The sequence below is a fragment of the Buteo buteo genome, chromosome 25 (assembly GCF_964188355.1).
Source record: "Buteo buteo chromosome 25, bButBut1.hap1.1, whole genome shotgun sequence".
Lineage (NCBI taxonomy): Eukaryota > Metazoa > Chordata > Aves > Accipitriformes > Accipitridae > Buteo > Buteo buteo.
Window position 1 is genome coordinate 5,789,591 of NC_134195.1, and position 12,334 is coordinate 5,801,924.

Here is a 12,334-nt window from a genome sequence, read left to right on the forward strand (position 1 = left end):
AAAAATACCTAGAAAATTGTCCACTTCCCACAGTAAGACAAGAAAAAAATTAACAAAACATGCTGTAACTATTTGCTTTTGGTTCAGGATAAATGTTTAAAAACTAAATATTAAACAAAAGCCAGTGCACAAGAATATATATTTTTCTGGAAAGTTAAAGTTCCCCCCTGCCTGAGAAGTTCAGTCTAAAACTGTATACCATACCTTTAACTATTTTATTAATATCGATACACTACAATTGAGATACTACATTAAAATATATTATACCAAAAATGCTCATGTTTAACCATAGACATGAAGTAGTTCATCTTAATCCTTCTGCCTGAGCATATATTTCATCACAAAAAGTTGATGTGTTGTATGAGCTTGGAAATCTCAAAGATATTTTGCATTCAATAGGATTGTAGTTGAGTTTACATTTTAAGTGCATGTATAGTACTGAAAGAGAGATTCTGGGCCCACATCTTACACATATGAATAAATAATGTTAAAGCTAATAAGATCTCTGAGAGAAAATTATGATTGTCTTTAATCACTAACCTTAAGCAGCAGCAGACCATATTATCAAACACCTTCATTTCTTATAAAACTATCTATCACACACAATATAGACCTGATGAAAAGGAAGGTGGAAGTAATCAGGACAGAATGCCAATTACCTCATTACTTGTCATAGCACATTGTAACTGGAAATTGCTTCTTTCAGGTTCTGTTTGCTCAGGCAATTACAATAAACTCTCTGCTTGACATGTTGTTTGCACAGATGTAGTGCATTAATAAACATGAGGGCTAATCTGAATTATTGAACCAGCCGCAATAATTCCAACAAAGGATTTATAATAAGTCCAAGAAAGCTGAGGTATCACTGGAATTCCCTGTAAGCAACACTGACATACTTTATCACATGTAAAATCCTCAAATTTAATGTACAGTACTGGAATATGTCCCATAGGTATTTTATATTTTCTAGTACTCTAAGCCCTCGCAACTTCTATTATGAAGGAGACTCAACATTGCTAAGGGAAATGGCAATATCACAGACTCACTGGAAAATTACTTTATTTGCCGTATGTTTTACACACCTTTCAAACCCTTATTACTGCAATTTGTCTCCCCACCCCCTAATTTTACTAAAAAGAAATATGCTACACAGGAAAGCATGAAAGGGTCTACATTAAACGTTCCATATTGTCAAATAGAACTCTAATGCTTATGACATGAGAGGAATATTTATTTATTTATTCCTTAAAAGTTTGACCAGAGAAAATGATCTCCATAATATGGTCTAGACAGAACAGAAATCAGAGTACGGTAGAGAAACCTACAGCTCAATAGGGAATCATCATTCCACCCAGATCAGTGAAGCTAAATTTTTTAACTGTTAAAGATATTTTTTTTCAAGTACTGTGAAACACTGAAAGTGCACTGGGAAAATTTCTAATACGGACAACCTCTGTATTGACATATATGTGCAGTTACCGAATACCTGTTTATCCAGGTAGCTGAGTTCCCAGTGGTTTGTGCCCATTCTTCCCATGTGACTGGAACATCATCTCTGCAATTCTGATCTGAGAAGCAGGACACGATCCTGGTTACCTGGGCCATATGCTGAGATCCAAACTCACTCTAATGATCAGATTTACCTGTCCAATTTGTTTGTATTAAATCTGATTTTAGAAACCACTGGACAAATAATTTTCTCTGCTTCTATAGTCCACTGTGGGTGAGACCCCTCGCTCATCATGCCACTCACAGAGGACCCAAATGGCTGATTCCTTCTGGCTTCTTCCCATTGGCCCTAGAAGTCTGAAATTGCAAAAAACAGTGCCTGAAGAGGAGGCAGGAGGGACCGAAGCTGGTAGCACCAAGGGCACATAATCCTGCCCTCAACAACAGCAAGTCTGATACATCATAATGTGCTTGTGACAGAAGAACAACAGTGGTGGGGTAACGGTACCGATTCCTGATTCTCAAGCTGCTCTGGTTCTGGTCCACTTCTGACTTTAACAGGTTTACATTGGATGTCCCAGGACTGTTGATGTGGTGGCAGTTTACAAACCTGGAATAAAGTCAGAGAAACTGAGAAATGTGGAAAAAACCCCACAACATAAATTTGACAAAGTCATTATTCATTTCTGTGGGCTGGCCTCTGTGATGAGGATTCCCCCAAAGAGCAGTAAGGACCACCTGGGGTTTTGGTAGCAGGGAAAGGGGTCCCATGGGATGGTACTTCAAACCTACCTATGGGTACAGATGAAAAACATTCTTTTCAGTCTGTAGGAGTTTTCATATCACATTCAGGCGCTAGCGTTAATAAAAAAGTAGCGTTGTGCTTGATTAAATATGCTTCATTCCCATATGTTATAAAGTGTACTTTAATGCAAGGCTGAAACCTGGATGTAGATTTCTTATTAGTATTCATATTATTATTTAATATATATCCTCACTGCCTGTCATGTCAAGTATTATTTTCATGTAGAAGTGAAAGTACATCTTCAAGGAACTTTCAAATCCCAATGTCTCCTCTTTAGGCCTCATATTGACATCCACTTGGTTCATAAGGAGCCAAAACTTGGTACCTGAGTTGACAAAGTAACTGATAACAGTTACGGTGGTGATGCCTATGAAAGGCATGAGACTCAGGCCACAGTTTGATAATTCCAAGTTTGCATTTTCTAACTTTACATTAAAGGAAAAGTACCTACATGATGGAAGGCATTGATCTAACATATACGCAATTTCCTTGTGGAAATTTGCTTCAAATATACTGATGGGTTAACTTTGAGCAACTAAGGTTTATGCAGTGGCAATGTGACCATGTGCCCCCAGCTGGTCTGGATCAAACCTGTAACTCCCAAATGACGAAAATCTCATAGACCCATCACAACACCCCAGTGGTATTTTCTGCATCGTCTTCACATGTGAGGCACCGGTGTTAAAATCAAACACCCTAACCCTATCTAAACTAGGGCACACAGGAAAAATTCTGAGTTTTCGGGTTCCCTGAGAGGTGTCCCTCCCCCTGTCACAGCAGGACACACAGTACCTGCCACTCTTCCTCCCCTCCCCATTTACCAATGCCCTGGTGCCTGTGGCGTACACAAGCTGGGTGAAACTCATCCTTGCAGCAACGTTTTTCACAGAGACCCCCCAAACGCCATCACTGAGGGACCAGGGGCTGAAGACACACCACCATGACCCATATCCACTGATCCCTGTGGACACAGACTGTGAAGAACTCCATTAGAAGTGAAGGAGAACAAACTCAGCAGAAGACAAAATCCCATTTCTATGTAACATTCCAACATTTTATATCTGATACTTATAAAAATAAACCAAACCTTCAATCATGTTCATGAAAATGGAATTGTATCACATGTCCATTTAACGATCAGGATCTGAACCTTCTGAACTGTCAGATGCATTTTTTTATTTCCATACTTTATTGGAAAGATGAACTGGGTCATATTTCCTGTTTTGCTGGTATAGGAGTGTTTTTCATCATATCACTCTGAATTCATAGAGAGTAATGTCTTGAATCTAGGTTTCTCTCATGACAGGCTGGAAAGTGTGATCTTTTTAGCTTAGAAAAAAAAAACAGAAGAAAGCTATACCTCTTTCCAAAGAAAACTTCATGAAAATAGAGGTCTCTTATTATATGTCTCATGTTTGGCAGGCTGGATATTTTTAAAGAAATGAAATTTTATCCAAAGTGTTCATACTTGATGTGATAGTAGGTTTCTCAGGCATTAGGAACAGCACTTCCATGGTGAAAAACAGGCACCTTGGGTTTGTTTCAAGTCTTAGAGAAAAAAGTTTTGCTCTTTCTGTGTTTGAAACAGGCAGCTTCCTTCTCCATGTATCTGGGCCTAGCAGGAAGCATTGGAAACACTGGAAATTTTTTAACCTGTTTGGGAGTGAAGCAGTCCCAGGCCAAACAGAGATTATATGTCAGGAAATGTGTTGCAAAGCATAAGCTAGAAAATGCAGAGCATGCTCTAATAGAGGTGGAATTTGGGGGGAATTTAACCCACTAAAATATAGGCAATCTGTACTGCCTACAATGAAACTGAGGACTCTTGCCAACAGAGTGTTTCACTGAAATTCTTCCTAGAAAGACACCTGACTGTGATAAGCTGGCCTTCTTTAACCTTTCATGTTTGCTGGAAAACTGAAGATCAATTTCATCCCGGAGTATGTTTCACGCCTTCCAGAATTTTTGTTGTTTCTATAACATATGAAACAAGAAACTGCTATATAAGAGCAAGTCTTTGAATTTAGAGTAGATCGTACATGTTAGTGATGAGGAGAGCACAGCTCTAGAATCTAAGATTAGGTCACTATTTTCAACAAGACTTTGCATCATATTCTTAGTAGCATGGGCACATTTCTTTCAAGAACTGATATGTGCTGAGAGACTTCGGGCAGAGCAGAAGGACTCGCTCTGTGTTGTGTGGCTGAAGAATGACTTTTTGAGTACTTTGTGATGAAAGACAAAGTTTAAGAAGTTTGTTTCGTGTCTTAACCGACAAACGAGTCCTTCAGCTGGATGGATCCAATCTGAGATCCTAGATGATTACCTTGATCATCACTTTCTGGACTTTGTAGTTCTTATTCTATTACCATCAAAAGTTGTTCCTGCTCAGCATTTAAGATCTGACTAGGCTATGCATATGTTTGCCTATACACAAGTATACACAAAACCCCCAGGGTAAGAGATTTCTCAAGTCCTGGTAATTCATATCCCAAGTTTCTACTTCCTGCAGATACTCAGCTGTGTTATTTTACGCTTGAGTGAAATTTGAGTGAATTAGTGAAAAAAAAATCACCTTTTGATGTTGCATTTTGCTCATCTTTTAAAACAGTATTGATGTCCTACATCTAAATTGTAATAATGTGCATTAAACCATTTCAGCTCTCATCAGCCTGAGCACACTACAGATTTTTAGATGTCTTTCCATGTCTTTCACATGGAAAAAATCTGGCATCAAACTCTACTTTAATAAAGGCAAAGTAATAGTGAACCAAACAAGGCTCTGGCTTCAGCTAGTAATTCTCAGGTCTGAAATGAACACTGCTACAAAGACAAATATATCCAAGACACTACTCAACCTTTTGAAATGGTGTAAAAGTTGTCAAGTTTCTGTGGTTCATTCATATATATGACACTTTTGCCAGCCTCCACAAGGAAAACTGTCCTGTTTCATTTCAGTTCTGACACATTTCCCCTTGGTTTCATCATCTGGTGACTGAGACAGTGGATTAAGATTCAGGAGACAATGAAGTAATTCTGGCCTCTGCTACAAACTCTCTGCACCATCTTAAAAGGCATTTGCAGAGAGATCAACAAACACTTTTAGGTGCTTTCTGTAGGCTAAATGCTACCAAGTGATCTATGAAATGACCTTCCTCACCCTCCCAACAGTTGCTGAGATGTCACAATACTCTTCAGTCCATTTTTCTCTTCTCCTGGATGAGGTTCTGGCCGAAGTGAATAATCCTAACCACTGGGATATTGGTTAGCCTGCAGCTGTTATATGGGGAGAGGAAGATGGTGACCACTTCCTATTGTTTTTCTGAAGTTGCACAAGAAAGAGGGAGAAAGGAGAGCAGAACTAAATACATTGGTGGTTCCTGGCAAAGAAGCACTTGTTTTCTGTCTTTGTTTTACAGTTCCAGAGGGGGGTCCTTAGACCTCCTGCTAGAGGTGAATAAAGCAATCATATCCTGGAATGAGCGTTAGTTCAAGGCACATCCTTTTTCTCTTGATAGCTCTGAGTGACTCCCTAAGCAGAGTCCTGGTTTTGGTTGTTCCTTCCCCCAGGCTCCTCTGCATTGCACAGAGAGCCAAAATGTAGGTTAAGGCTTTGGATGCCAGCGTAGGGAATAGGCAATTGAAAAGGTGTGGTTGAAACACTCAGGTTTGCACTGCTTATTCTCAAATGCAAACTTTAGCCTAGGGGGACTAATCATCCCAGGATCCCCATACACTCCACAGAGAGAGAGAAAGAGAGAGGGAAGCTCCAGGGGTTGATTCAAAGCCTATCTTCAAGCACTGTGAATCATGCTCTGGAAATGTCTGACTACAGTTACCTTTTGTGGATAGTCCTTAGGTAACATTCTAAGTTTAGCCTTAATCTCTTTCCTTCATCTCTGTAAACCAGATCTAATTGTATTTCTCTCCCTCAGAGGAATATTGCAAAGATACCCTTATCCATGCCCAGAAGTCAAGTTTTCAAAGTGAGTATCTATATATCAATAGATAAATACAATATGTGGGTATATGCAAACACCATTTTCATTTTTGCAGATGTAAAAATGCATAGCCCTGTTAAGAAGTACTGTGTGGATCACTGAAAAAAAACAACCCACGGGAGCTCAGGATGTGAAATGTCTAACTCCTCAGTAGACCAACCAGATAGAGAGTCACTCCATGGAGGGAATATTTCTGTCTTTTTAATAAATATTTTGTCCTTGAAGAACTGCTATGAACTTCTTACCATACCAGATGCTTGCTTTCTCAACTAAACAATTAAAAATTCTATGGTTAAAAGGCAGAGGATGATATCATTATCCACCTGAAAAGCTTTTTAACAATAGCTATCCACTAATATGAAGAAGGCACTAAGAAACCAGGTTAAAACATGTCACTTTATTTATGACGTACATGAGCTTTATCCTGTGTACGCAGAAGCAATGGCAAATATCTGGTTGACTCTAGTCTTTCAGGATTGTGAACTCTGTGCACACATTTTCTTCGAGTCCCATTAGTACTAATAGGAGTTGCAGGCTCATGCATTGAGAGGGTAGCCTGTGCCCTAGGGAGTTTTTGAACATCAGAATAAATTTGAGAACTGTTTTCTCCTGCTTTAAAAAGAACAACTACAATCCTTGTTGAAAGCATAGAACAGGGTACAGATATTACTGACAGAGCTGAACCACTAGCCAGGAAATCAAAAAGTACTGCACCTCTAGTGATGTTCCCTGATTATTATTCCATTTTGAAAAACAGCCACAGAAGCAGGTAATCCAAGAATTAGAATTTTCTTTACATTCTTTGAAGTGAGTTGCCACTGTTTCGCAGCAGTTCCTGTATGTCAAACAGGCTTTCATTATCTTACACTCAAGAAGAGGAATGGTTTTACAGCAAGATACTGCACATATATTTGATATTCTAGACAATTTTTAACTGTTTCGACAGACAGAAAATTGCTCAGTTATACTGCAAAGGAAAAGAATTTTACCCTTTTTTCCTTATTTTATAATTCTTAAAATGCCCAGATGTAAGCAATGCCCTATGCTTTCTGGCTTTCTTCTCAATCACTACCTGCACTCATTGTGATCACATGAATAAACAAAAACAAACAAGAGAAAAAAATTGAGTAAGTCTTGAAATGTAAACACTGTTACTTCAGTCAGTTGAGAGTACAGTCTATAACCTCTAATCTTATATGTGATTCTGGGTATATTTTTTTTGTCACTGTTTTGAGATTTACTTAACCAGAAAACAGAAACATGACAACAAAAAGTAGAATGGAGATCACTGAGGCATAGATGAGCTGATAATTGGCTTTCTTCAGGTTAGCTTGAAGGTTAGGTGATAAAAGTCCTTTTTACAGTCCTATTACCTTTTTCTTTTTGTACCATTCTACTACATGGTAATCTTCAGTATTTCACAAATTTTGTTTATTCATATGGATGGATGAACTTCCTAAATGGTGATCTAGGCAAGTCACTTAAAGAACTCTTACTGTACTATTCAGCTGCAACAGTCAAAAACTGGCAGTGGCTTTCACAAAGCTAGGCAAGGGTAGAGCTTCTTTTCTGTTCTGCTTGCTTTCATTTGCTCAAAACTTTATTTCTCTTTTATTCTGACCTTGTGATATTCTTTAAGAAGTCTTTGGATGATTAGCATCTTTTTCTGCAGAACCGAGATGCTGAACACATTCAAATCCCCCACTGCACAGCAGCACATGCTGGGAAGGATTAAATAATACGGCTAATTGCGCAGCTAGGATACATACCTCTAAGTGACTATCACAGGCTTTGGTCAGTTAACAGTTAAAGTAAATAATCTGAATTCTTTTGTGTCCTTCTGTGCAATGTTTTCAGAAGTCAATCAGTTTCCAAACCTGGGGAAAATTGTATCCCTATAGAGTTTCTTCAGACACTGAAGGCTTTCACATAATATAAGCAAATACGAGCAAAAATGACTATTACACTTCCACTTATTACTGTTAGCAATATTAATCATGACTTTACAGCCTCTACATTCCATGTTCCATAAAATGAAATGTCGGTGGTATTATAAAAGGTCTAAGCCTATTTAAAAGCATTAATACCATCAATAAATATCACTATTTGCTCATAAGGCTAGACACTGTAAGTGCTAAGTTCAACTCGTCACTTGATTATGATAAGCTTCTTCAGTTTCAGTTTGCAATTGAGGAAAAAGAAGAACCTGCTTCTCAGTTTGTTTTCTCAGCATAATCTTCAGTTTAATACTCATTTCAGTATTAACCCTGATTAGCTTTATTGATGTTTAGAACATTTGGGCCCAAGTGATCCATTTGTCGGAGAGAAAAGTATTTCTTTTTAACACAGATGCAATAGCAGGCAAAGGCAAGTGTTTTCAAGACACTATAAAAAAACACATATCAGATCCCATGGATGTTATTCATAAATATATCTAAAAGTGGTTCACAGAATTGTAATTAGCTTGACATAATCAAGCAGGTTGGCTGCTGAAAGCCAAGAGCACAGAATTTGTTACTTCTGATTTCCAAAAACAAGTGTTTCAAATTTTTAGTGCCCCAAGGCAACGTACAGTGCGTACTTCTTCTAAGTCTTTTGTTACTGAAAATCACAATACCTTGTGGCTGCTGACCACCAGGGAGAATTCGTATGAGGGTATGAACTTGAATGAGCAGCCTGTAAACAATTCCTTTACACTCTTATAAACAAGCAATCCAAAAATCAATATATTGATTTACAGATAAGTAATGGACTTGTCAGAATGTTCAAGTGATCAAAGCACATTCCTTTATCTCCAGCAAATGCAGATAATCAGAAGTGCTTTACCAGGCCATGTTTCTAGAATATTACAGTAAGCAGTGAGCAACCACAATCAGTTGGAAATCGTACCCTTTGGTATTCCTATATCCCATGCACCACATGCTGTTTCCCTTCATGTTTCATGTAGCTCTTGTCAAAAAATAAAGATAATACTAATAAAAAAGAATTTCCATGAATATTTTGGTGAATTTGGTTCTCTGTGACACATTAGCCTACTACATCTGATGTGGTTCGGCTCTCAGATGACTGCCAGGAAATAGTGGAAACATCTGTGAATTCTGGAAGTTTCACATGGGTGGATGTTCACTGGCACTGTCAAAAAACAGGCTGTGAACTAACCATGCCCCACTTGACTGAAATGATTAACAGCAACTGTAGTATTTAACTCACAAGGAAATCCTCAGACCATCATAATCCAGCAGAGGCCAACCAGCTCATGTAATTACCTGCACCCAAAGTGGTCTTTTTATGTTTGGGGGAGAAAAAAATCATTAAAATATTTCAGGTAAGTTACAGGCACATCTAAAATCCCCCAAAGCCACACGGGAAGTTCACGTGAATAAATAAGGTGTGCCTCTGTAGCTCTGTTTGATAAGAAAGGCTTGCCTAACTCTTTGCCATTTACAAAGTCCTGTGCTCAGATTTTGGGTGAGCTGTCACTCCTAAAAGACTTCTGACACAGGGAACACATAGGGGACAGCAGTGGATGTTGTTCACCTCGACTTTAGCAAGGCTTTCGACACTATGTCCCATAATATCCTCACTGACAAGCTGATGAAATACAGACTAGATAAACAGTGAGGTGTACTGAAAACTGACTGAACTGCCGAGCTCAAAGAGGTGTGATCATCCTTGTGAAGTCCAGTTGGAGACCAGTCAACAGGGGGGTAATCAAGAGGTTGATCGTGAGACCAATACTGGGTAACATCTTCATTAGTGACCTGGATTAGGACAGAGTGCACTGAGAGCAAAGTCACAGATGATACAAAACTGGGAAGAACGGTTCATACACCACATGCTTGGGTTGCCCTTCAGCAGACTGGAGAAATGGGCTGACAAGAACTTCATGAAGGGAAATTACAAGTCCTGCATCTGACTCTATGCCCCAGTATATACTGGGGGCCAACTGGTTAGAAAGCAATTTTGCAAAAAAAGACTTGGGGGGCTCCTGTTGGCCATCAGGTTGAATACGAGCCCATAGCGTGCCCTTGCAGCAAAGAAGACCAACTGCCTCCTGGGCTGCATTACGAAAAGCATGGCCAGCAGGTCAAGGGAAGTGACTCTTCTCCTCTGCTCAGCCCTGGTGAGACACATCTGGGCGTCACACAGCTCTGCGCTCACCAGTACAGCAAAGACAGACATCCTGGGGAGAGTCCAGAGAAGGACCACAAAGATAATTAAGGGAGCGGAACATCTTTCATACAAGGAGTGGCTGAGAGATCTGGGACTGTTCAGCCTGGAGAAGAGAAGGCTCAGGGGGATCTTATCCATGTGTATAAATACCTGAAGGGGAAGTAAAGACAATAGAGTCAGGCTTTATTAATTTGTGTTCAGTGACAACACAAGAGGCGGTGGGCATAAACTGAAATTTGGGAAATTCCATAAGAAAAATCTTTTAACTGTGAGGATAGCTGAACGCTGGGACAGGTTGCTCAGAGAGGCTATGAAGTCTCCATCCTTGGAGACAATCAAAACCCAACTCGACAAGACACTGAACAACCTGCTTTAGTTAATCCTGGTCTGAGCCAGGAAGGTAGACTAGACAATATCAGGAGGTCCTGTTCAACCTCAACCATTTTGTGATCTCTGATTCTGTAAACAGATTAAGATAGAACAACATCTTGCCATTTCATAAGTTTAAATGAACCTCTATGAAATTGAATCACTTTCTTTTAGATGCAACACTTGCTACGGTTTATTTACTCGTCCAGCCTGCCTAACCTTGACCACATCCAGTTCTTACTGCTCTTCTCACTCCCATGTTCTGTTGATCTTGGAAATAAGAACTCATTACCTAAAAAGAAAGGACTACATCCTCAGGCAAATCAGACTGAAGTCTCATGTGTGAAGTTAGCTTATCAGAGAATCTTCTTGAGATCTTGTCAGCCACAGCAGTCATAGTCATGATCCACCCTCGTATCAGAGGACTTTGTGAAGAGGCAGGGTAGGATGCTGTGACTACAAATTCATTTCTCAAACATTAGGCCTGATGAACAAATACAAATGGAAGATCCTAGTAAAACAAGGTTAAATTGGTTGGTTACATGATGAGATGTCTGTTTTTCTCTTCCTGAGGGAATCCTTGTGTCTGAGGAGTTTACTCACGTGGTTGGTGCCGACTGAACTTCCCGTGGTCCGTGGCCACATTCCCAGCAAACCTCCTTCTTCCATAGAGACGTTGCTGTTTTGTTTCTTTGCCTGACACCTTTTGTAAAAGCAGTTCCAGTTACAACCCCATTAATCCAAAGCGTTCCTAGGAATGTATAAATGGGGTTTTCTGCATATGAGAGGATGTGCTACATCTACAAGGAAATATTACAGACATAAAGAGATCAGTTAGTTCTATTTTCATAACAGCATTTAAAGAAATATTTCCCACTGCTACCAGCTTTCATTGGGTACTTACATATACAAACTGGGAAATACATATATGTTTCTGATAAAAATGTTTACACTGAGAGAAAGACAGTGTTCTAGTAAGATAGTGGTATTTTTCCAGAAACAAGTCTCTGAGGAAAATACGAAAATAAAAAATGCTTAGTTAACTTTTGGTTGTTAATTCTAAATCTATCTTTCCTTATTTCTTCCTTTCTTGTTTGGGTTAAGGCAGAAATGATACAACGAAGAAAATTTTCCCTAAGGTATTTCTTAGATTAACTAAAGTAATAAATAGGAAAAGAAGCCCCCCCTCCCCCCTTTTTTTTTCTTGTGAGTCTCGCAACCCAGATTTTAGACCCATTCAGATCACAGAAGCTTCATACAAGCAGCTGAATTTGTGGCTACTTCACAGCAATAATCTTTGAACCTTCTGGCCTTATCTTTTTCTTATCACTCATTTTTCTTTCATACTATCCATTGCTGTAATTGCCTCATGGTCTCTCCATCCTTCAGCAAATAAACTTCAGCAACAATTAGTTGAAACTCTTTATTATATTTAGTTCTCACATTGTATACATTAATTTTTCTTCTTTTTAAATCCAATAGACTGTAGGAAAATGGTAGTTGTTGTTATTCTTCATATTTTTAATTCACATTTCTT